Source organism: Scyliorhinus torazame, chromosome 7 (genome assembly GCF_047496885.1).
Source record: "Scyliorhinus torazame isolate Kashiwa2021f chromosome 7, sScyTor2.1, whole genome shotgun sequence".
NCBI lineage: Eukaryota > Metazoa > Chordata > Chondrichthyes > Carcharhiniformes > Scyliorhinidae > Scyliorhinus > Scyliorhinus torazame.
The window spans coordinates 16,411,999-16,439,028 of NC_092713.1; positions in this window are offsets into that span (position 1 = coordinate 16,411,999).

Consider the following 27,030-nt stretch of genomic DNA (forward strand, 5'->3'; position numbering starts at 1 on the left):
TGGATTGGCCGTGGTAAATTGCCCCTTAGTGTCCAAAAAGGTTAGATGGGGTTACGGGGATAGGGTGGGGGTGTAGGCTTAAGCCAGGTGCTCTTTCCAAAGTGTGGTGCAGACTCGATGGGCCGAATGGTCCGCTTCTGCAATAGGGATTCTCTTCTATTCTGTTTGCAAGACCTAAAGAACATGCAACATACAACAGTTGTGAACAATTGTGGTCAACCTGGGGCAGAAGAAAGACAGAAAGAGGAGGAAGGCCAATGCGTTTGCTCTTCCCAATGTTTAGCTACATAGAACATAGAACGATACAGCGCAGTACAGGCCCTTCGGCCCACGATGTTGCACCGAAACAAAAGCCATCTAACCTACACTATGCCATTATCATCCATATGCTTATCCAATAAACTTTTAAATGCCCTCAATGTTGGCGAGTTCACTACTGTTGCAGGTCGGGCATTCCACGGCCTCACCACTCTTTGCGCAAAGAAGCTACCTCTGACCTCTGTCCTATATCTATTACCCCTCAGTTTAAAGCTATGTCCCCTCGTGCCAGCCATTTCCATCCGCGGGAGAAGGCTCTCACTGTCCACCCTATCTAACCCCCTGATCATTTTGTATGCCTCTATTAAGTCTCCTCTTAACCTTCTTCTCTCCAACGAAAACAACCTCAAGTCCATCAGCCTTTCCTCATAAGATTTTCCCTCCATACCAGGCAACATCCTGGTAAATCTCCTCTGCACCCGCTCCAAAGCCTCCACGTCCTTCCTATAATGCGGTGACCAGAACTGTACGCAATACTCCAAATGCGGTCGTACCAGAGTTTTGTACAGCTGCAACATGACCTCCTGACTCCGGAACTCAATCCCTCTACCAATAAAGGTCAACACTCCATAGGCCTTCTTCACAACCCTATCAACCTGGGTGGCAACTTTCAGGGATCTATGTACATGGACGCCTAGATCCCTCTGCTCATCCAAACTTCCAAGAACTTTACCATTAGCCAAATATTCCGCATTCCTGTTATTCCTTCCAAAGTGAATCACCTCACACTTCTCTACATTAAACTCCATTTGCCACCTCTCAGGCCAGCTCTGCAGCTTATCTATGTCCCTCTGTAACCTGCTACATCCTTCCACACTGTCGACAACACCACCGACTTTAATGTCGTCTGCAAATTTACTCACCCACCATTCTGCGCCTTCCTCTAGGTCATTGATAAAAATGACAAACAGCAACGGCCCCAGAACAGATCCTTGTGGTACGCCACTTGTAACTGAACTCCATTCTGAACATTTCCCATCAACCACCACCCTCTGTCTTCTTTCAGCTAGCCAATTTCTGATCCACATCTCTAAATCACCCTCAATCCCCAGCCTCCGTATTTCCTGCAATAGCCTACCGTGGGGAACCTTATCAAACGCTTTACTGAAATCCATATACACCACATCAACTGCTCTACCCTCGTCTACCTGTTCAGTCACCTTCTCAAAGAACTCGATAAGGTTTGTGAGGCATGACCTACCCTTCACAAAGCCATGCTGACTATCCCTGATCATATTATTCCTATCTAGATGATTATAAATCTTGTCTCTTATAATCCCCTCCATGACTTTACCCACTACAGACGTGAGGCTCTCCGGTCTATAGTTGCCGGGGTTGTCTCTGCTCCCCTTTTTGAACAAAGGGACCACATTTGCTATCCTCCAGTCCTCTGGCACTATTCCTGTAGCCAATGATGACATAAAAATCAAAGCCAAAGGGCCAGCAATCTCTTCCCTGGCCTCCCAGAGAATCCTAGGATAAATCCCATCAGGCCCCGGGGACTTATCTATTTTCAGCCTGTCCAGAATTGCCAACACCTCTTCCCTACGTACCTCCATACCATCTATTCTAATAGCCTGGAGGAAATGACAGCTCCACGCTTTGACCTGGCACACTGAAACAATGGAAAAGTTAGGAGAGGTAGTGCAGGATATTGTCAGTGCACATGTTAGCTGATCTCATGCACCACCTCATCGATGAATACACCGGAGAGTTGCACCCGATAGCTAACATCCTCGTCACACGATTGCTTCAGATGAGGAAGGCACTTCGATATATTGGATCTCATTCTTTCAGTACACCAACACATGACTCTCAACTTCCACCAAAATAGGCAGGCTCCTCAACAGGAAGGCAGCACTCCACTGGGCCAACATCCCAGGCATGGTGAGCAAAGCCAAGACTTACTAACTCTGCCTTCAGAAAAGGCCACTTTGACAGCACCTTCCAAATCACGGCTTCTACCGCCTGGAGGAACAAAGGCAGCAGGCACAATGGGATGGCACCACCTGCATCACCCAAGCCGCGCACCATCCTGATGTGCTACGTGTAGCCATTCCTTCACGACCACTGGGTCAGAAATGTGGGTGTACCCACACCAAACTGCATCAGTTCAAGAAGACGGCTCACCACCATCTTCTCAATGGCTATGAGGGAGGCGCAATAAATACTGGCTCATACCCAGCGGACAAAACAAAACTGCTTTGCGTGCATTAAGGCATCAAGACTGTAATCAGACATTGTAATGTCGCTGCATAAGGAATCCAAAGACCCAGGCTAATGCTTGGGGACATGGGTTAAAATGCCATAGAGGCAGCCAGTGCAATTTAAATTCCATTAATAAATCGCGAATTCAAAGCTTGTCTTAGTAATGGTGACCATGAAACCATCATTGATTATTGTTAAAAACCCATCTGGTTCACTAATGCCTTTAAGGAAGGAAATCTGCCGTCCTTACCCGGTCTGGCGTACATGTGACTCCAGACTCACAGCAATGAGGTTTACAATGTGCCTCGGAAGCCATTCGGTTCAGGGGCAATTAGGGATGGGTAATATATGCTGCCGTTGACAATGATACCCACATCCCATGAAAGAATAAGAGACAAGAAGGCTCCCTCGGACCACTCAATTTCACAGGATCCCTACAGGGCAGAAGGAGGCCATTTGGCCAATCAAGTCTGCACCAACCCTCTGCAAGAGCATGCCACCCAAGTCCACTTCCCCGCCCTATTCCATATAACCCCTTAACCTAACCGACATATCCGTGGACACTAAGGGGCAATTTACGTAGCATCTTTGAACTGTTGGAGGAAACCGGAGCACCCAGAGAAAAACCACGCAGACATGAAATGAAAATGAAAATCGCTTATTGTCACAAGTAGGCTTCAATAAAGTTACTGTGAAAAGCCCCTAGTCGCCACATTCCGGCGCCTGTTCGGGGAGGCTGGTACGGGAATTGAACCATGCTGCTGGCCTGCTTGGTCTGCTTTAAAAGCCAGCGATTTAGCCCAGTGTGCTAAACCAGCCCCTATGAGGAGAACGTTTAAACTCCACACCGACAGTCAGCTGTGTTATATTACTCTTTTGGTTATATATCTCGTTACTCTTTGCTTCTTATCCAGAAAGGTCTGATGGTGTGACTCTGAAGAAACCATGAGTCTTCAACTTAAAGCAAACTAATTTATTGAGTAACGATTGATTAATATTGAGTTTGCACCCTCCACAGAACTATAAATAGTAATCAAGTAATTTATATTAAAGTATTAACTGATTCAAACTACACGTGCTAAACTATGCTGTGATCTATCCATCTTACACTCTACTGTCTAGTCACTCCTGGTTGGAAGAGAGAGAGAGACCAAGATCCTCTCGGTGTTCTTATTTATAGTGGGATCCAGTGGTGCCCTCTAGTGGTTGTGTTACACTGAAATGTAATAATTAACCCTTTAGTTATGTACATATATACACATCATTACAAGCTGAGGCCACAATTGAATCCGGGTCCCTGGCACTGAGAGGCAGCAGTGGTAACCACTGTGCCACCCTATTGATTTACCATTCTCCTTAGCAAGTGTGAGGGCTCTCGTAACCCGCTTGTTTGCTTCCTATTCAAGTCCATTGCTGAGATCAAACTAACATCTTGATAAAAGCAAATTACTTCGGATGCTGGAATCTGAAACAAAAGAGAAAATGCAGGAAAATCTCAGCAAGTCTGGCAGCATCTGTAGGGAGAGAAAAGAACTAACGTTTCAAGTCCGATGACTCTTTGTCAAAGCATCTTGACATCTCTTTTCTTGATCTCCTGCCAGCCACTTTTTGTTGCAAAGTGAATGACTTATCAACCTCCTTTTTGCACTATTCGACAGACTCTGAAGTTGGTTGAACTCACTGTGGTCCAAACTGTTTGAAAGTTCCCTCGCCCCTAGTATGGTCCAAGTACCAGTTCCATTTCTTGCTTCGAAAAACAAAAACAGCCTTTCTTTCCTGAAACCTGCAAAGAGGTCATTTTCTATAATGTGCTTCTGGTGATGTTGAAACAGGATTAATTTACGGTCTCCCATCTCAAGCCGTTTAAGCTGCTTAAACTAATTATTGGAAAATGTGTTTCCATTTTATAGCCCAACTTATCAACTGTAAATAACCATACTGAACGTAAAGCAAAAGGAAGCAGTGTTCCACCAGCTCAGTGCTTGCTGTATATATATATATAAAACTATCAAGCAGTTACCACCAAAATAGACTCAACATCCACAAGGAGGAGGATTACAGCCTCCACAATTAATTCTGTTACCGCTGTTTGATATTTCATCTGGTGTTAATCAAACTCACTGTGCCGCTCTCACTACATTACAAAGGTTCTGCATTAAATTAAGGCTAAAATAAATTTAAAACAGATATTTCGAGAACATCTTAACTTAAATAGCAATAAGTGTTTGGCATAAGCTGCAGGGTAAAATGGCCAAATGGATATTTAAATTGCAGGATGATGCTGCAATTGGACCATGCTGTAATGATATCAAGAAACAGCTGAAATGTGCAAAGGATACTGTAAAGGATAAGGGCCCTGGCAATATTCCAACAATGATATGTTCACTTCAACGGCAATTAGGGATGGGCAACAAAGGACAGCTTTTCCAGTGATTTTAAAAAATAATTTCCAATTAAGGGCCAATTTAACGCGGCCAATCCACTTACCCTGCACATCATTTTGGTTTGTGGGGGTGAGACCCACACAGACACAGGGAGAATGTGCAAACTCCACATGGACAGTGACCCGGGGCCAGAATTAAACCCGGGTCCTCGGCGCCGTGAGGCAGTAGCGCTGACCACTGCGCCACGCAGCATTTCCACTGACGCCCACATTCCATGAATTTTTTTTTTTTAACCTCGCCAAGGTTCTTTGGCAACACCTTCCAAATGCACCACCACTACCATCTTGAAGGACAAGGGCAACAGATGCCTGGGATCCCCACCACCTGGAGGTTCCCCTCCAAGTCACTCCTGCCTTGGAAATATATCGGCCGTTCCTTCACGGGCCGCTGGGTCAAAATACTGGAACTCCCTCCCTAACAGCACTGTGGGTGTACCTGCACATCCTGGGAATGAGTTTAAAAAGGCCATTCAGCCCACAGCTCCCATGCTAGCTCTGTGAAAGAGTTATCAACTTAGTTCAATTCCCCTATCCTTCCTCCATATCCTTTTATTCTTTCCCTTTCTCACATATTTATCTACTTCAAATTTAGCTCTACCTGTCATTGCTTTGACGATGCTTCAGACCCATTTCATTGGCTGGAAAGCTCTTTGATCTGCTTCGAGGTCCTAAATGGTAAGTGCGTTCGTTAACATAGTCTGTGTCTGCCCCTGTCCCAATGATCTGCTGTCGAAATCCTCAGCCATGCCTTTATTACCTCCACATCTCATTATCCAAATTCTCTCCCACCAGCTCCCAACATGTATCATCCATAAACGTAAGTTCATCCAAACTTATGGTGCCTGTATCCTAACTCGAACCAAGTCCTGTTCGTTTTCCACGCTCTGCTCACTGACCCACACTGGTTTCTGAGCAACAACATTTTGATTGTATTATTTTCAGCCTAGTCTTCAAATCACTTCATGGCCTTCCTACATTTTTAATCTCTGCCACCCCTACAAACCTCAGATCTTGCGATTCTGGTGCATTTCTGATTTCCATTGCCTTGCCTTCAGTTGCCTTCACGCTTAAGCATGAGAATTCTCTTCGTTAATCTCTTTACACCTCTCTCCTCCTTTAAGGCACACCTTCAAACCTACCTCTGTGACCAAGCTTTTGATCAACTTATCTCCTTATGTGGCTCTGGGTTAAATGTTATTTGATAATGCTCCTGTGAAACTCTGCGATTTTTTACTATGTTAAATGCGAGTTGATATTTTTGCAGTTTGATCCCCATTTGTTACAGCTTCTTCTCCCACCACTGTTTCTGGTAATGTATTCCATGTCCTTAAAGCTGAATGATGGAAACAGGTTTTCGCCTGATCAAAATCCACCTTATAATTTTTACCCTTTTAACCTTCTTTATTTAAACAAGAGCTAAATAAAAGGGTTTAACTTCGAGAGGTGGGGAACCAGAAGGATTCCCCCTGACTCCTTCTCCTGACTCTTCTGAGCTCCACATCGTGGCTCCACAGCGGAGATCCTCGTCTGGGCTCCACAGCGGAACTACGCGTCTGGGCTCCACAGCGGAGCTCCTTGCCTGGGCTCCACAGCAGAGCTCTTGGTCTGGGCTCCACAGCAGAGCTCTTGGTCTGGGCTCCACAGCAGAGCTCTTGATCTGGGCTCCACAGCAGAGCACCTCATCCAGTCTCTTAATAAGACCAACAACTACAGTATGAGATGGTGACGGCATAAAACACGACAAAAGTAGTATTCAGCAAAGAGCACAATGACAGGAAAAATGTAGCAAGAGAATTAACTCTAGAACAAGGAGAGAACGGGAAGATCTTCAACCAAACTCCAAAAAAGGCTTCAGTGAATGGAAACCATGGAAACAATCCAACCTTTATTCAGAGTTCTTCAACCAGGTTGAAGGCCTGGATCGAGTTGGGCAGTGACAGAGCTGGTTTCGCAGCTAAGAACAGCTTTGGGACTAGTAGAAAAGTGAAGCAGGAGAACAGGTCAGTACCTTCGTCTACACCAATGGCAACAGTGTAGATGACGCAATGGTGAGACAGAGTATAAACAAAAAGACAGCGTCAATTCTTATTTAAGACTTCAAAGAAACACCATTATAGAGAGAGTGAAGTTCAATAAACGTGCCCAAAGACCAGGACAGAATGTAAATTCCTTCATTAACAATTTATAGTGGCCAGCTCAGAATCGCCAATATGGAGTTCTGAAAGGCAAATTAATTTGGGGTCACATTGGTGTAGGAGTCTCAAAGAAACTTTATCAGATTCTCTGCAGATGAAGGAAAATTTGACCGTGTGTAGAAGTCAGAAAGCAAAACCAGTTTTTATTCAAGATGAGAAAAACCTTATGGAGATAAGTGGCTAATACAATGTAGTTTGTCAGACATAGAAGCAACACCAAGGGATTACAAATGGTCATGCTGGAGTGTAAAATTCAGTCTGGTGGCAAAGGATCCCAAAATCATGAGAGGTAATCCATGAGAGCTGGATCACCTGTGCAATCCATCGCCAAGAGCATAAAGAACAATTGCTGGTATCCTCATTGGCATCTGCACCATGGGAATATAAACCTTTTCAAGCTCAAGATGACGACCTCTCTCATGGTTGTTGACCATGACTCCAGATAGATTGAGGTTAAATGCCTTCATGGTCCAAGTTTAAAGGCGGTCATTAACTCACTAAAAGGAACATTTGCCAGATATGGCATTCCCTATCCTGCCATTTCAGACAATGGCCCACTGTTTGCGAATGAAGGCTTCAAGAGATTTACAGGAGACTATGGATTTTGCCACATAACCTGTTCACCCAGGTACCCACAAGCAAATGGAGAAGCTGAAAGAGACCTAAGGGCACTTCCAGTGGCGGCACGATAGGGAGTAGTCGCACACGAGGTGACTCCCACCAGAGTACTTTGGGGGCGTCCTCCAAAATGGAGCCCAAGTGTTGGCGCCGTCGTGAATGCCATCGCGTTTCACGACGGCGTGAAACGGGCATGGGGACGACCAATTCTGGTCCCCACACGGGGCCAGCACGGCGCTGGAGCGGTTCACGCCGCTCCAGCCTCCTTTCCCGGCGCCAAATGGGCGTCGCGGCAACCCGCGCATGCGCAATTGGGTCGCGCCAACCTGCTCATGCACAGGGGACTTCTTCAGCGCGCTGGCCCCAACTCAACATGGCGTCGGCGTTCAGGGGCCGGCCGCGCATGAAAGTAGGCCCGGGGGGGGGGGGGGGCGGCCTGATGATAGGTGGGCCCCGATCGCGGACCAGACCTCATCGGAGCACACCCCCCCCCCCCCCAGCCCCCGGCAAATGATCACTTTTCCCTGCCCCACAGGCCGACCCTCGACCTTACGCGCAGAGATCCCGCCGGCAGCGACCAGGGGTGACCGCACTGGAGCCGGCGCAAATGGCACCGATTCTCCGCACCTCGCCGGCATCGGGGCATCGTGGCACGGGACTCGGAGAATCGCCCCCATTATCTTTAGCCCTTTTCACCCTGTTTTTAGGCGGTGTTTGGATTGAGACTTAACTAATTTGATGGGATAAAGTTCCCACACTAAAGAAATGCGCAGAAAGTCCAGGTCAACATAAAAACTAGGAACAGGAGTAGGCCATCTGGCCCCTCGAGCCTGCTCCGCCATTTAATGAGATCATGGCTGATCTTTGTGGACTCAGCTCCACTCTCCGGTCCTTACACCATATCCCTGAATCCCTTTATTCTTTCGAAAGGCATCTATCTTTTTCTTAAAAATGTTTAAAGAAGGAGCCTCAACTGCTTCACTGGGCAAGGAATTCCAGAGATTCACAACCCTTTGGGTGAAGACGTTCCTCCTACACTCCGTCCTAAATCTACCTCCCCTTATTTTGAGGCTATGCCCCCTAGTTCTGCTTTCCCCGACCAGTGGAAACAACCTGCCCGCATCTATCCTATACAACATAGAAAATACAGCACTGAACAGGCCCTTCGGCCCACGATGTTGTGCCGAACCTTTGTCAGAGATTAATCATAGATTATCATTGAATTTACAGTGCAGAAGGAGGCCATTCGGCCCTTTGAGTCTACACCGGCTCTTGGAAAGAGCACCCTACCCAAACTCAACACCTCCACCCAACACCAAGGGCAATTTGGACATTAAGGGCAATTTATCATTGGCCAATTCACCTAACCCGCACATCTTTGGACTGTGGGAGGAAACCGGAGCACCCGGAGGAAACCCACGCAGACACGGGGAGGACGTGCAGACTCCGCACAGACAGTGACCCAAGCCGGAATCGAACCTGGGACCCTGGAGCTGTGAAGCAATTGTGCTATCCACAATGCTACCGTGCTGCCCTTAAGAACAAATTAATCTACACTATATCATTTTACCGTAATCCATGTACCTATCCAATAGCTGCTTGAAGGTCCTTAATGTTTCCGACTCAACTACTTCCACAGGCAGTGCATTCCATGCCCCCACTACTCTCTGGGTAAAGAACCTACCTCTGATATCCCTCCTATATCTTCCACCTTTCACCTTAAATTTATGTCCCCTTGTAATGGTTTGTTCCACCCGGGGAAAAAGTTTCTGACTGTCTACTCTATCTATTCCCCTGATCAACTTATAAACCTTTATCAAGTCGCCCCTCATCCTTCTCCGTTCTAATGAGAAAAGGCCTAGCACCCTCAACCTTTCCTTGTAAGACCTACTCTCCATTCCAGGCAACATCCTGGTAAATCTCCTTTGCACCTTTTCCAAAGCTTCCACATCCTTCCTAAAATGAGGCGACCAGAACTGTACACAGTACTCCAAATGTGGCCTTACGAAAGTTTTGTACAGCTGCATCATCACCTCACGGCTCTTAAATTCAATCCCTCTGTTAATGAACGCGAGCACACCATAGGCCTTCTTCACAACTCTATCCACTTGAGTGGCAACTTTCAAAGATGTATGAACATAGACCCCAAGATCTCTCTGCTCCTCCACATTGCCAAGAACTCTACCGTTAACCCTGTATTCCGCATTCATATTTGTCCTTCCAAAATGGACAACCTCACACTTTTCAGGGTTAAACTCCATCTGCCACTTCTCAGCCCAGCTCTGCATCCTATCTATGTCTCTTTGCAGCCGACAACAGCCCTCCTTACTATCCACAACTCCACCAATCTTCGTATCGTCTGCAAATTTACTGACCCACCCTTCAACTCCCTCATCCAAGTCATTAATGAAAATCACAAACAGCAGAGGACCCAGAACTGATCCCTGAGGTACGCCACTGGTAACTGGGATCCAGGCTGAATATTTGCCATCCACCACCACTCTCTGACTTCTATCGGTTAGCCAGTTCGTTATCCAACTGGCCAAATTTCCCACTATCCCATGCCTCCTTACTTTCTGCATAAGCCTACCATGGGGAACTTTATCAAATGCCTTACTAAAATCCATGTACACTACATCCACTGCTTTACCTTCATCCACATGCTTGGTCACCTCCTCAAAGAATTCAATAAGACTTGTAAGGCAAGACCTACCCCTCACAAATCCGTGCTGACTATCCCTAATCAAGCAGTGTCTTTCCAGATGCTCAGAAATCCTATCCTTCAGTACCCTTTCCATTACTTTGCCTACCACCGAAGTAAGACTAACTGGCCTATAATTTCCAGGGTTATCCCGAGTTCCTTTTTTGAACAGGGGCACGACATTCGCCACTCTCCAATCCCCTGGTACCACCCCTGTTGACAGTGAGGACGAAAAGATCATTGCCAACGGCTCTGCAATTTCATCTCTTGCTTCCCATAGAATCCTTGGATATATCCCGTCAGGCCCGGGGGACTTGTCTATCCTCAAGTTTTTCAAAATGCCCAACACATCTTCCTTCCTAACAAATATTTCCTTGAGCTTACCAATCTGTTTCACACTGTCCTCTCCAACAATATCGCCCCTCTCATTTGTAAATACAGAAGAAAAGTACTCATTCAAGACCTCTCCTATCTCTTCAGACTCAATACACAATCTCCCGCTACTGTCCTTGATCGGACCTACCCTCGCTCTAGTCATTCTCATATTTCTCACATATGTGTAAAAGACCTTGGGGTTTTCCTTGATCCTACCCGCCAAAGATTGTTCATGCCCTCTCTTAGCTCTCCTAATCCCTTTCTTCAGTTCCCTCCTGGCTATCTTGTATCCCTCCAATGCCCTGTCTGAACCTTGTTTCCTCAGCCTTACATAAGTCACCTTTTTCCTCTTAACAAGACATTCAACCTCTCTTGTCAACCATGGTTCCCTCACTCGACCATCTCTTCCCTGCCTGACAGGGACATACATATCAAGGACACGTAGCACCTGTTCCTTGAACAAGTTCCACATTTCACTTGTGTCCTTCCCTGCCAGCCTATGTTCCCAACTTATGCACATCAATTCTTGTCTGACAACATCGTATTTACCCTTCCCCCAATTGTAAACCTTGCCCTGTTGCACGTACCTATCCCTCTCCATTACTAAAGTGAAAGTCACAGAATTGTGGTCACTATCTCCAAAATGCTCCCCCACTAACAAATCTATCACTTGCCCTGGTTCATTACCCAGTACTAAATCCAATATTGCCCCTCCTCTGGTCGGACAATCTACATACTGTGTTAGAAAAGCTTCCTGGACACACTGTACAAACACCACCCCATCCAAACTATTTGATCTAAAGAGTTTCCACTCAATATTTGGGAAGTTAAAGTCGCCCATGACTACTACCCTATGACTTCTGCACCTTTCCAAAATCTGTTTCCCAATCTGTTCCTCAACATCCCTGCTACTATTGGGGGGCCTATAGAAATCTCCTAACTAGGTGACTGCTCCTTTCCTATTTCTGACTTCAACCCATACTACCTCAATAGGGTGATACTACTCGAACTGTCTTTCTGCAGCTGTTATACTATCTCTAATTAATAATGCCACCCCCCCACCTCTTTTACCACCCTCCCTAATCTTATTGAAACATCTATAACCAGGGACCCCCAACAACCATTTCTGCCCCTCTTCTATCCAAGTTTCCGTGATGGCCACCACATCGTAGTCCCAAGTACCGATCCATGCCTTAAGTTCACCCACCCTATTCCTGATGCTTCTTGCGTTGAAGTATACACACTTCAACCCATCTCCGTGCCTGCAAGTACTCTCCTTTGTCAGTGTTCCCTTCCCCACTGCCTCACTCCACGCTTTGGCGTCCTGAATATCGGCTACCTTAGTTGCTGGACTACAAATCCGGTTCCCATTCCCCTGCCAAGTTAGTTTAAACCCTCCCGAAGAGTACTAGAAAACCTCCCTCCCAGGATATTGGTGCCCCTCTGGTTCAGATGCAACCCGTCCTGCTTGTACAGGTCCCACCTTCCCCAGAATGCGCTCCAATTATCCAAATACCTGAAGCCCTCCCTCCTACACCATTCCTGCAGCCACGTGTTCAACTGCACTCTCTCCCTATTCCTAGCCTCGCTATCACGTGGCACCGGCAACAAACCAGAGATGACAACTCTGTCTGTCCTGGCTTTTAACTTCCAGCCTAACTCCCTAAACTTGTTTATTACCTCCACACCCCTTTTCCTACCTATGTCGTTGGTACCAATGTGCACCACGACTTCTGGCTGCTCACCCTCCCCCTTCAGGATCCTGAAGACACGATCCAAGACATCCCTGGCCCTGGCACCCGGGAGGCAACATACGTTCCGGGAGTCTCGCTCGCGACCACAAAATCTCCTATCTATTCCCGTAACCATTGAATCTCCTACAACTATTGCTTTTCTATTCTCCCCCTTCCCTTCTGAGCCCCAGAGCCAGACTCAGTGCCAGAGACCTGGCCGCTAGGGCCTTCCCCCGGTAGGTCAACCCCCCCAACAGCATCCAAAACGGTATACTTGTTTTGAAGGGGAACGGCCACGAGGGATCCCTGCACTGTCTGCCTGTTTGTTTTTTTCCCCCTGACTGTAACCCAGCTATTCTTGTCCTGTGCCTTGGGTGTGGTTACCTCCCTGTAACTCTTCTCAATCACCCCCTCTGCCTCCCGGATGATCCGAAGTTCATCCAGCTTCAGCTCCAGTTCCCTAACACGGTCTTTGAGGAGCTGAAGTTGGGTGCACTTCCCGCAGGTATAGTCAGCGGGGACACCGGTGGTATCCCTCACCACCCACACCCTACAGGAGGAGCATGTAACTGGCCTAGCCTCCATCCCCTCTTACCTTACAGAATATAGCTGCTGTGTGGACTAACTAGATCTCCTCCCTCCGACTCTGCTCCCAGTCAGCTACACTTTCTGTAAACTCCTGGCTCTCTTCTCACTCTTTGCGGAAATGTCAGAAGCAAAATGAAAGGAGCACCGTACTCCCTCCTCACCTAACTCCCTCGGTCACCAAACTCTCACTATCGCACTCAAAAAGCACCAAATTTAGCACTCAGTGCAAACAAAGTCTGCATTGTAGGGGATCACTTTTATACTGTGAATCTAGCCTCTGAAAAACTGGCCTAATCCAATTAACTAATTAACAAGCTCCAGCTGCAAGTGCCTACAAGTAGAAGCCTGTTTAAAGCTGATTGTTATTCCCTTCATAATTTTATATGTCTCAATAAGATCCCCCCGCATCCTTCTAAACTCCAATGAGTACAGTCCCAGTCTACTCAACCTCTCGTCATAATCTAATCCCCTCAACTCTTGGATTAATCTAGTGAATCTCCTCTGCACTCCCTCCAGTGCCAATATGTCCTTTCTCAGGTAAGGAGACCAAAACTGAACACAATACTCCAGATGCGGCCTCACCAACACCCTATACAATTGCAGCATAACCTCACTAGTCTTGAACTCCATCCCTCTAGCAATGAAAGACAAAACTCGATTAGCCTTCTTAATCACCTGTTGCACCTACACACCAACTTTTTGCGACTCGTGCACCAGCACACCCAGGTCCCTCTGCACAGCAGCATGTTTTAACATCTTACCGTTTAAATAATAATCCATTCTGCTGTTATTCCTCCCAAAATGGATTGCCTCACACTTGGCAACATTGAATTCCATCTGCCAGACCCTAGCCCATTCACCTAAACTATCCAAATCCTTCTGCAGACTTCCGGTATCCTCTGCCCATTTTGCTTTACCACTCATCTTAGTGTCGTCTGCAAACTTTGACACATTGCACTTGGTCCCCAACTCCAAATCGTCTATGTAAATTGTGAACAACTGCGGACACAACACTGATCCTTGAGGGACCCCACTAGTTACAGGTTGCCAACCAGAGAAACACCCATTTATCCCCACTCTCTGCATTCTGTTAGTTAACCAATCCTCTACCCATGCTACCACTTTACCCTCAATGCCATGCATCTTTAGTTTATGCAGCAACCTTTTGTGTGGCACCTGGTCAAAAGCTTTCTGGAAATCCAGATATACCACATCCATTGACTCCCCATTATCTACTGCACTGGTAACGTCCTCAAGAAATTCTACCAAATTAGTCAGACACGACCTACCCTTTGTGAACCCATGCTGCGTCTGCCCAATGGGAAAATTTCCCTCCAGGTGCCCCGCTATTTCCTCCTTAATGATAGATTCCAGCATTTTCCCTACAACCAAAGTTAAGCTTACCGGCCTAGAATTACCCGCTTTCTGCCGACCTCCTTTTTTAAACAGTGGTGTCATGTTTGCTACTTTCCAATCCTCTGGGACCACCCCAGAGTCTAGTGAATTTTGATAAATTATCACTAATGCGTTTACAATTTCCCTAGCCATCTCTTTTAACACTCTGGGATGCATCCCATCAGGGCCAGGAGACTTGTTTACCTTTAGCCCCATTAGCTTGCCCAATACTGCCTCCTTAGTGATTACAATCATCTCAAGGTCCTCACCTTTCATATCCTTATTTCCATCAGTCACTGGCATGTTATTTGCGTCCTCCACTGTGAAGGCTGACCCACAAAACCTGTTCAGCTCCTCAGCCATTTCCCCATCTCCTATTATTAAATCTCCCTTCTCATCTTCCAAAGGACCAATATTTAACTTAGCCACTCTTTTATGTCTTATATATTTGTAGAAGCTTTTACTATCTGCTTTTATGATCTGAGCCAGTTTACTTTCATAGTCTACCTTACTCTTCTTTATGGCACTTTTTAGTAGCTTTCTGTCGTCCCCTAAAGACTTCCCAGTCCTCTAGTCTCCCACTAATTTTTGCCACTTTGTATGTTTTTTCCTTCAATTTGATACTCTCCCTCACCTCCTTAGATACCCATGGTCGATTTTTCCCCTTTCTACCGTCTTTCTTTTTTGTCGGTATGAACCTTTTCTGAACACTGTGAACGATCGCTCGGAAGGTTCTCCACTGTTCCTCAACTGCTTCACCATGAAGTCTTTGCTCCCAGTCTACCTTAGCTAGTTCTTCTCTCATCCCATTGTAATCGCCTTTGTTTAAGCACAAAACACTAGTGTTTGATTTTACCTTGTCATCCTCCAACTGTATTTTAAATTCCACCATATTGTGGTCGCTTCTTCCAAGAGGATCCCGAACTATGAGATCATTAATCAATCCTGCCTCATTACACAGGACCAGATTTAGGACTGCTCAAGGAAGACAACAAGTAAAGAGTCATTGTTGGATTCAATAATTATAGAGGGGGGTCCTTTAAAATATTAGCTAAAACGATTCTTGAAAAAATTACTGAATTGGTAGAAATATGAGTAAGTTATAAAATTGGCTAATCGTTTGAATACTGTCCATGACTGTCTCAAATATTACGAATAATGTGCTGGAAGTCCTGATATGAGGATACATTCGACGAGCTTGAAACAATCTTGTAACTGAGACTGGATGTGACATTGGGAACTTGAACGTGGGACAAGAGTCGTGGGTAAAAGTCGTGGGAAAGATAATTAATTAATTTGGAGTAATTGATTCATGTCTAATTAACCAATCGCCTGTTAAGTGACTGACACTTTCCTGAACGAATCAAAGGGGTCTCAGCTGAGAATTAGAACCAATGAAACTAAGTAACGGGCTAAACCCAGATAAGGATTCCTTTAAAAATGTGATCCGTTTGACTGACAAAGGAGAAATTTTAGCCGTCGGAGAATCCTTGAAGCATTGGTAAAAATTACTTTTAAAGGCCTTTGTTGAAATGACTTTTAATTTTTTAAATCTAAAGTCACTTTTATCTTTAAGATTTTACTTCCACTTGTTGGTGTCTCAAGGACATTTCGAGCCACACAGGAAAAAAGACTTTTCCTTTTAATTTTGTGTGAATGTACCAAAATGTGTTCTTAAGGAAATAAACATTACTGACATTCATTCAATGGACTGATCTATCTATGAGCGAGAGATAAGGCGCATCCTACTGGCGTCAATGGGTTTGGAAGCCTCTCGAGGCTATTCTTCTTAGAAAATGGCGGAGGCCACGACTGCGACTCAGGTCGCTCCACTGATGTCAGAGATACTTAGAGGCATCTCAACAATGAAATCACATGCTTGAGTGATTGGAATGCACTTAATGCTTGGGGTGCACTTACATCTCTTTGATGTGGCCAATGTTTACAAACTTGGGGTTTCACCACTTAGACCACTGAAGCATGAAGGAATATGAATGGATCAAAGTGCAGACAGTTTTACAAGCTGTCAATCACAGACCACTACTGGAAAGCTCTGAATGGCTTGCAGATAATGGATCTGTGGCACAGCTGATCTCCTTCAAGGAGCTGCAAGGTAAGTATTACAGCTATAAGGCTACCCACTGCCCCTGTCTGGATTGCTCTCGAGCTTCCAGGTAAGGGTCCCATTTCGGTGGGGGTGGGTGGGTTCGGTGTGTGCGTGGGAGGTGTGTCCATGTGTGAAGGGTGGGGTCTGTGAAGGGTTCCTTTAGGCAAGAGGTCCCTGTGGGATCTCCTTATTACAGGGGTCCCTGGAGAGGATCTCCCTATTACAGCAGTCGCTGTTGAGGGGGTCCCCCTATTACAGGGATCTCTGGGAGATTCCCCGATTACATGGGTCCCTGTGGAGGTCCCCATATTTTGGGTTTATTGGGGGGGGGGGTGGGGGGGTCCCCCTATGACCGGGGTCTCAGAGGGTCCCACTATTACAGGGTCCCTGTAGTGGTGGTGGAGGGGGGATCTGCTAGAGGAAGCGTAGGCAGGCAGTGCAATGTTGGGGGGGGGGGGGGGGGGGGGGGAGAGTGGCCTTGTGTGATCTCTACCAGTATGGTCTTGGCGTGGTGGACCTCGCCATGGGCCAAGGGGGTAAACTGCCCCTTTGACCCACTGTGAGGTCCACCACATCAGGTTCACGATTGCTGAGACCACAAGTGATCCGCGCCCACGTGATTCCTGGCTGGGGGCTTGGAGAATCACGGGAGGCCAGAGCATAGGGTGCTGGGCCCGCTGAATAGATGCAAGTGGGTCATTAAGAACCATTTGCATTTATTTCCATCCGCTGCTGCGAACACGCACCACGGACCTTGTTCATGCCGCCAGTCGGGGGTTGGAGCGTCATGTTCGGATGGCGCCGGGCGCCGATCCAGATTTTCCCTCGACGCCCGATTCTCCCTCCCGTTGGGAACTCATTCCAGGCATCCTGGGATGGAAAATCTGTCCCCAAAATCGAGAAAGCCATGCATTTGCCTTGTCGAGCCAGAAAATGGAATATTGAAAAGAAGTAGAAGCGCACTAAAATCTGCAAGATGTTGTGCAATGGAATGGACTGACCAGCCATATGATCAGGAACAGTACTTTAACAGAGAACCAACCGTGCCTGATCATTCACAAACTTCTCGACACAGAGTTCGAGAGAGCTGTGAACAAGGTCACGGAGATTGTAGAAACCACTAGAATATTTATTTCTGTAAACCAGGAATGAAGACAGACATCAGAGGACCTGTCAGGTAATGTAAACAATGTATCTGCGGGAGTTGGAGGCTTGGAGGACGCGTAATATAAAGGTTTAATGGTAAATATATAGTCTACATCATCAGTGACGTAAGGCCATATGACAGTAAAGCATGGAGAGAGATAGTTCTATGTAGAGCCTCATTCTAAGTCTGTATTGGACATAGTATAATGTTCAATAAAATTGAAGTTTACCAACAGCCTTGCCTCCAGCAGTATCAGTAAACAAAATTATTGGCAACCCCTTATAAGACCTACAACAATGATAACGAACTCCCTGTTCTACAGCACCCTTGGCAAGCATCGCCAGCTGCCACTGGTACCATTGATGTTGGCCTACCCTGCCCTGTCTCACATAGAACCTAACTAAATGCTACTGCCAATGAGGCAGGTAGTCTGAAATTTTTTTAAAAAATATATTTTATTCAAAAATTTTTGGCCAACTATGACAGTACATTGTGTATCCTTTACCCAGCAATATAACAATATAAATAACAATGGCCAGTTTTAAGCAAGAAATAACTAATATATAAACAACATCAAAATTAAAAAAACAAAACTAAGTGGCAACTGCCTTGTCCCAAATAAATACTCTCCAAAAATACAATTTAGCAGTCCAATATACAATTACCTATAACAACAACCTATACATATTTTACATATACACTAACATCCCTGAGAGTCCTTCTGGTTCCTCCCCCCCCCCCCCCCTCCCCCCCGCCCCCCCCCCCCCCCCCCCCTGGGTTGCTGCTGCTGCCTTTTTCTTTTCCATTCCTTCTATCTTTCTGTGAGGTATTCGACGAACGGTTGCCACCGCCTGGTGAACCCTTGAGCCGATCCCCTTAGGACGAACTTAATCCGTTCCAACTTTATAAACCCTGCCATGTCATTTATCCAGGTCTCCACACCCGGGGGCTTGGCTTCCTTCCACATCAACAGTATCCTGCGCCGGGCTACTAGGGACGCAATGGCCAAAACATCAGCCTCTTTCGCCTCCTGCACTCCCGGCTCCTCTGCAACCCCGAATATAGCCAACCCCCAGCTTGGTTCAACCTGGACCCCCACCACCTTCGAAAGCACCTTTGTCACCCCCACCCAAAACCCCTGTAGTGCCGGACATGACCAGAACATGTGGGTGTGATTCGCTGGGCTTCTCGAGCATCTCGCACACCTATCCTCTACTCCAAAAAATTTACTGGGCCGTGCTCCAGTCATATGCGCTCTGTGTAACACCTTAAATTGTATCAGGCTTAGCCTGGCACACGAGGACGATGGGTTTACCCTACTTAGGGGATCAGCCCACAGCCCCTCCTCAATCTCCTCCCCCAGCTCCTCTTCCCATTTCCCTTTCAGCTCATCTACCATAATCTCCCCCTCGTCCCTCATTTCCCTATATATGTCTGATACCTTACCGTCCCCCACCCATGTCTTTGAGATCACTCTGTCCTGCACCTCCTGCGTCGGGAGCTGTGGGAATTCCCTCACCTGTTGCCTCGCAAAAGCCCTCAGTTGCATATACCGGAATGCATTCCCTTGGGGCAACCCGTATTTTTCGGTCAGCGCTCCCAGACTTGCAAACGTCCCATCTACAAACAGATCTCTCAATTGTGTTACTCCTGCTCTTTGCCATGTTCCAAATCCCCCATCCATTCTCCCTGGAGCAAACCTATGGTTATTTCTTATCGGGGACCACACCGAGGCTCCCGTCTTACCCCTATGCCGTCTCCACTGCCCCCAGATTTTCAGAGTAGCCACCACCACCGGGCTTGTGGTGTATTTCTTCGGTGAGAACGGCAACGGCGCCGTCACCACAGCTTGTAGGCTAGTCCCCCTACAGGACGCCCTCTCCAATCTGTTCCACGCCGCTCCCTCCTCTTCTCCCATCCACTTACATACCATTGAGATATTGGTAGCCCAGTAGTACTCACTTAGGCTCGGTAGTGCCAGCCCCCCCCTATCCCTACCACGCTGCAAAAATCCCCTCCTCACTCTCGGGGTCTTCCCGGCCCACAAAAAACTCATGATATTCTTCTCAATCCTTTTGAAAAAAGCCTTTGTGATCACCACCGGGAGGCACTGAAACACAAAAAGGAATCTCGGGAGGACCACCATTTTAATCACCTGCACCCTCCCTGCCAGTGACAGGGATACCATGTCCCATCTCTTGAAGTCCTCCTCCATCTGTTCCGCCAACCGCGTTAAATTTAACCTATGCAATGTACCCCAATTCTTGGCTATCTGGATCCCCAAGTAGCGAAAGTCCATTGTTACCTTCCTCAGCGGTAAGTCCTCTATTTCTCTGCTCTGCCCCCCTGGATGCACCACAAACAATTCGCTTTTCCCCATATTCAGTTTATATCCTGAAAATTCTCCAAACTCCCCAAGTATCCGCATTATCTCTGGCATCCCCTCCGCCGGGTCCGCCACATACAACAACAAATCGTCCGCATACAGAGATACCCGGTGTTCTTCTCCTCCCCTGAGTACTCCCCTCCACTTCCTGGAACCCCTCAGTGCTATTGCCAGGGGCTCAATCGCCAGTGCAAACAATAATGGGGACAGAGGACATCCCTGCCTCGTCCCTCTATGGAGCCGAAAATATGCAGACCCCCGTCCATTCGTGACCACGCTCGCCATCGGGGCCCTATACAGCAGCTGTACCCATCTAATATACTCATCTCCAAAGCCAAATCTCCTCAACACCTCCCACAAATAATCCCACTACACTCTATCAAATGCTTTCTCGGCATCCATCGCCACCACTATCTCCGCTTCCCCCTCTGGTGGGGGAATCATCAATACCCCTAGCAGCCTCCGTATATTCGTATTCAGCTGTCTCCCCTTCACAAATCCAGTTTGGTCCTCATGGACCACCCCCGGGACACAATCCTCTATCCTCATTGCCATTACCTTGGCCAGAATCTTAGCGTCTACATTCAGGATGGAAATAGGCCTATAGGACCCACATTGCAGCGGGTCTTTTTCTTTCTTTAGGAGAAGCGATATCGTTGCCTCTGACATAGTCGGGGGCAGCTGTCCCCTTTCCCTCGCCTCATTAAAGGTTCTCATCAGTAGCGGGGCGAGCAAGTCCACGTATTTCCTGTAAAATTCAACTGGGAATCCATCCGGTCCCGGAGCCTTCCCGCCTGCATGAACACTCCATTCACTCTCTCCGCTCCCCGCTCCATCTCTCCCTCCTCATCCCTCACTCCCCCTATTTCCCTCGCTGCTCCCCTTTTCCTCAATTGGTGGGCCAGCAACCTGCTCACCTTCTCCCCATATTCGTATTGTACACCCTGTGCCTTCCTCCACTGTGCCTCTGCAGTACCCGTAGTCAGCAAATCAAATTCTACGTGTAGCCTTTGCCTTTCCCTGTACAGTCCCTCCTCCGGTGCCTCCGCATATTGCCTGTCCACCCTCAGAAGTTCTTGCAGCAACCGCTCCCGTTCCCTACTCTCCTGCTTTCCTTTATGTGCCCTGATTGATATCAGCTCCCCTCTAACCACTGCCTTCAGCGCCTCCCAGACTACTCGCACCTGGACCTCCCCATTATCATTGAGTTCCAAGTACTTTTCAATACACCCCCTCACCCTTAGACACACCCCCTCATCCGACATTAGTCCCATGTCCATTCTCCAGGGTGGACGCCGTTCTTTTTCCTACCCTATCTCCAAGTCCACCCAATGTGGAGCGTGATCCGAAATAGCTATGGCCGTATACACCGTCCCCCTCACCTTCGGGATCAGCGCCCTTCCCAAAACAAAAAAGTCTATTCGCGAATAAACTTTGTGGACATAGGAGAAAAACGAAAACTCCTTGCTCCTAGGTCTACTAAATCTCCATGGGTCTACTCCTCCCATCTGCTCCATAAAGTCTTTAAGCACCTTGGCTGCTGCCGGCCTCCTTCCAGTCCTGGACCTCGATCTGTCCAGCCCTGGTTCCAGCACCGTGTTAAAATCTCCACCCATTACCAACTTCCCCACCTCTAGGTCCGGGATACGTCCTAACATGCGCCTCATAAAGTTGGCATCATCCCAGTTCGGGGCATATATGTTCACTAAGACCACCGCCTCCCCCTGTAATTTGCCACTCACCATCACGTATCTGCCCCCACTATCCGCCACTATGGTCTTTGCCTCAAACATTACCCGCTTCCCCACTAATATAGCCACCCCCCCTGTTTTTCGCATCCAGCCCCGAATGAAACACCTGCCCCACCCATCCTTTGCGTAGTCTAACCTGGTCTGTCAGTTTCGAATGCGTCTCCTGTAACATAACCACATCTGCCTTAAGTTTCTTTAGGTGTGCGAGTACCCGTGCCCTCTTTATCGGCCCGTTCAGCCCTCTCACATTCCACGTGATCAGCCGGGTTGGGGGGCTCTTTACCCCTCCCCCCTTGTCGATTAGCCATCCCCTTTTACCCAGCTCCTCACCCGGTTCCCACGCAGCTGTGTCCCCCCCAGGCGGTGCCCCCCCGCCCCGCCCACCCCACCCCATACCAGCTCCCCCTTCTCCCCAGCAGCAGCCCAGTAAATCCCCCCTCCCACCCCCCCCCCCGCTAGATCCCCCACTAGAGTAGTTACACCCCCCATGTTGCTCCCAGAAGTCAGCATACTCTGGCCGACCTCGGCTTCCCCCGTGACCTCGGCTCGCACCGTGCGACGCCCCCTCCTTCCTGCTTCCCTATTCCCGCTATAATTATCAGAGCGCGGGAACAAAGCCCGCGCTTCCCTTTTGGCCCCGCCCCCAATGGCCAACGCCCCCAACTCCTCCACCTCCCTTCCTCCCTCCCCCACAACCTGTGGAAGAGAGAAAAGTTACCGGGTCGCAGGATTAACAACATAAAAATCCTCTCTCCCCCCTTTTTTCCCCCCTCTTCGCCCCCCATATTCGCCCCACCACTTTGTCTCGAACGTTCCTTTTTAATAACCCACTCATTCCAATTTCTCTTCAACAATAAATGTCCACGCCTCATCCGCCGTTTCAAAGTAGTGGTGCTTCCCTTGATATGTGACCCACAGTCTTGCCGGCTGCAGCATTCCAAATTTGATCTTCTTTTTATGAAGCACCGCCTTGGCCCGATTAAAGCTCGCCCTCCTTCTCGCCACCTCCGCACTCCAGTCTTGGTATAAGCGGATCACCGCGTTCTCCCACTTACTGCTCCGAGTTTTCTTTGCCCATCTAAGGACCATCTCTCTGTCCTTAAAACGGAGGATTCTCCCCACTATGGCTCGAGGAATTTCTCCAGCCCTCGGTCTTCGCGCCATAACTCGATAGGCTCCCTCCACCTCCAGCGGACCCGTCGAGGCCTCCGATCCCATCAACGAGTGCAGCATCGTGCTCACATATGCCCCGACGTCCGCCCCTTCTGCACCTTCAGGAAGACCAAGAATCCTTAAATTCTTCCTCCTCGCATTATTCTCCAGCACCTCCAGCCTTTCCACACATCGTTTATGGTGTGCCTCGTGCATCTCCGTCTTCACCACCAGGCCCTGTATATCATCCTCATTCTCGGCAACCTTTGCCTTCACGACCCGAAGCTCCCGCTCCTGGGTCTTTTGCTCATCTTTTAGCCCTTCAATCGCCTGTAATATCGGGGCCAACAGCTCCTTCTTCATCTCCTTTTTAAGCTCTTCCACGCAGCGTTTCAAAAACTTGTGTTGTTCAGGGCCCCATATTAAACTGCCACCTTCCGACGCCATCTTGGTTTTTGCTTGCCTTCCTTGCCGCTGCTCTAAAGGATCCACCGCAATCCGGCCACGTTCCTCTCCTTTTTCGATCCGTATCCAGGGGGGATTCCCTTCTAGTTTACCGCACAGTGCTTTTAGCCGTTAAAATTGACGTTGGGGCTCTTATTGAGAGCCCAAAAGTCCGTTCCGCCGGCAGCTGCCGAAACGTGCGACTTAGCTGGTCACCGCCGCACCCGGAAGTCCCCAGGTAGTCTGAAATTGAACTACTAAGGGGAGCTGCCAGTAGAGGGTCAACAGGTTCCAGCCGCTTGCTCTAAGACCTGATGGCCATTTTCCAATCCCATTCAGTTCCCATCTTGGCACCATCACCATGCCCAATTGCTGCCCTCAAACTGCACAAAAGAAATTTCAAAGCCATTAAATGCACAGCAAATCTATCTTATGGTCTAAAAATTATATCCTAGTTGTGCCCATCACACCTTAGCAGGAGAATATGTTATACATTGAATTATATTGTACACTGGTCCTTATGAGAGGATGGGCGCAAGTCCAACCCTCAGCTTAAGGCCATCTCAGGTGTAACATTACTGTGGAGCAGCCTTTGTTAAAGTCAATCAGTTTGCGACCAATTCTTTTTTCCGCCGTAGGCGGAACGAGCATTAGGCCCCTCTGCAAAGTTCAGCCCCATGTCCTCTTATGAACTATAAGGAAGATCCATTTGTATTGTACATGAAGGCAGCTCTGTAAAATGCACACAAGAAACCTGAGCACATTAATCCAGCTGACATTCCCTGTGCAGCACAGACTTATTGCTGTGCTGTCGGAGGCCGGTCACCCAATGAGACATTAAAGCAAGGCCCCATTTACATCTCCAAGGGGAGCGGCAAAACATCCTGTAATACTATTTCAGAGAAGAGCAGGGGCATACTCCCTGGTGTCCTGTCTGATACATATCCCTCGACTAACATCACTCAATCCTGGTCATTAGCACATCACTGTTTGTGGGAGCTTGCTGTGCACAAACGTCCTGCTGCACTTCCTGCCTTACGACAGTGGCTGCATTTTGTTAATAAAAAAACAGAACGTCATTGTCTGTAACTTGCTTTGGGACAGGTTTAGGTCAGGAAAAGTGCGACATAAATGTAAGTTCTTTCTGCTTTATTGGACACTTTGATAACTCAGTTCACGAGTACCTTGTTTGGTATGACATTGACCCAAGAATAGTCCCAGGAGTTCCATGTGATAGATAATCTCTTGTGGGGGGTGTGAAGAGGCAGAAACTCCACAGTGGTTTCAACGTACCTGGAATAAGAATAGAGAAAAAGATTAATCATGAGTTTTGAGCTTCACTGAGCAGTGATCCTGAACTAATGTGATTCTCTTTGAGGTGAAATCATGACTTACAAGAGCAACAACAACGATTTACCTTCATGAACAAAGGATGGCCCATCAAAGGATGTCAAATCCTGTCAATCTGTACCCACTGGTATGGGATTTAGCAGAGGGTTGAATAGGTTGAGGGTAGGAGAAAGAATGGTGTTTTTACCATCCCTTTGATGACCACATGTCCATCCATAGTGCTTAACATCCAATGAAGTCATTTTTGCAATGTTGGAAACCTGCCAGCCAATGTGTGCATAAAAAGGACCCCCAAATAGAACATACAGTGCAGAAGGAGGCCATTCGGCCCATCGAGTCTGCACCGACCCACTTAAGCCCTCACTTCCACCCTATCCCCCTAACCCAATAACCCCTCCTAACCTTTTTTTGGACACTAAGGGCAATTTAGCATGGCCAATCCACCTAACCTGCACGTCTTTGGACCACTGGAGGAAACCGGAGCACCCGGAGGAAACCCATGCAGACACGGGGAGAACGTGCAGACTCTGCACAGACAGTGACCCAGCAGGGAATCGAACCTGGGACCCTGGCGCTGTGAAGTCACAGTGCTATCCACTTGTGCTACAAATAGCAATATAATATCTCGCTTTTAGTCTCCTTGGTTGAGGGATAACTATCGGCCGGGGCACTGGGATGGTTGATTTTCGTAAAAACGCACTGTAGAAAATGTCAAAACTAAATGCCACTTTTGAAATGTCAAAGTGTGTTTTCCACGGAAGTGTCTCAACCACAATTTAATACCCCAACCCAGAATCACACATTGGATAGTTCGGGACAACTGGAGATCAATTATATAGGGTACGATTTAATGGGGGAAAAATGGAATGCCGTTTTGGGCGCGTCTAGTGGGGTGTTTCCCGGATGTTGCACTACCAAGAATGACCCCGTTATTAAACTGGACTCTGCTTCTTTTTCAGGCCTCGATGAGGAACGCCCAGTCAAGGACAGTAGTGGGAAGTTGTGCTTGGAGTCCGAGGAGATAGGAGAGGTGCTAAATGAATATTTTTCGTCAGTATTCTCACAGGAAAAAGACAATGTTGTCGAGGAGAATACTGAGATTCAGGCTACTAGACTAGAAGGGCTTGAGGTTCATAAGGAGGAGGTGTTAGCAATTCTGGAAAGTGTGAAAATAGATAAGTCACCTGGGCCGGATGGGATTTATCCTAGGATTCTCTGGGAAGCTAGGGAGCAGATTGCTGAGCCTTTGGCTTTGATCTTTAAGTCATCTTTGTCTACAGGAATAGTGCCAGAAGACTGGAGGATAGCAAATGTTGTCCCCTTGTTCAAGAAGGGGAGTAGAGACAACCCCGGTAACTATAGACCAGTGAACCTTACTTCTGTTGTGGGCAAAATCTTGGAAAGGTTTATAAGAGATAGGGTGTATAATCATCTGGAAAGGAATAATTTGATTAGAAATAGTCAACACAGTTTTGTGAAGGGTAGGTCGTGCCTCACAAACCTTATTGAGTTCTTTGAGAAGGTGACCAAACAGGTGGATGAGGGTAAAGCAGTTGATGTGGTTTATATGGATTTCAGTAAAGCGTTTGATAAGGTTCCCCACAGTAGGCTACTGCAGAAAATACGGAAGCATGGGATTTAGGGTGATTTAGCAGTTTGGATCAGAAATTGGCTAGCTGGAAAAGACAAAGTGTGGTTGATGGGAAGTGTTCAGACTGGAGCCCAGTTACTAGTGGTGTGCCACAAGGATCTGTTTTGGGGCCGCTGCTGTTTGTCATTTTTATAAATGACCTGGAGGAGGGTGTAGAAGGATGGGTGAGTAAATTTGCAGAAGACACTAAAGTCGGTAGCGTTGTAGACAGTGCGGAAGGATGTTACAAGTTACAGAGGGACATAGATAAGATGCAGCGCTGGGCTGAGAGGTGGCAAATGGAGTTTAATGCAGAAAAGTGTGAGGTGATTCATTTTGGAAGGAATAACAGGAAGACAGAGTACTGGGCTAATGGTAAGTTTCTTGGCAGTGTGGATGAGCAGAGAGATCTCGGTGTCCATGTACATAGATCCCTGAAAGTTGCCACTCAGGTTGAGAGGGTTGTTAAGAAGGCGTACGGTGTGTTAG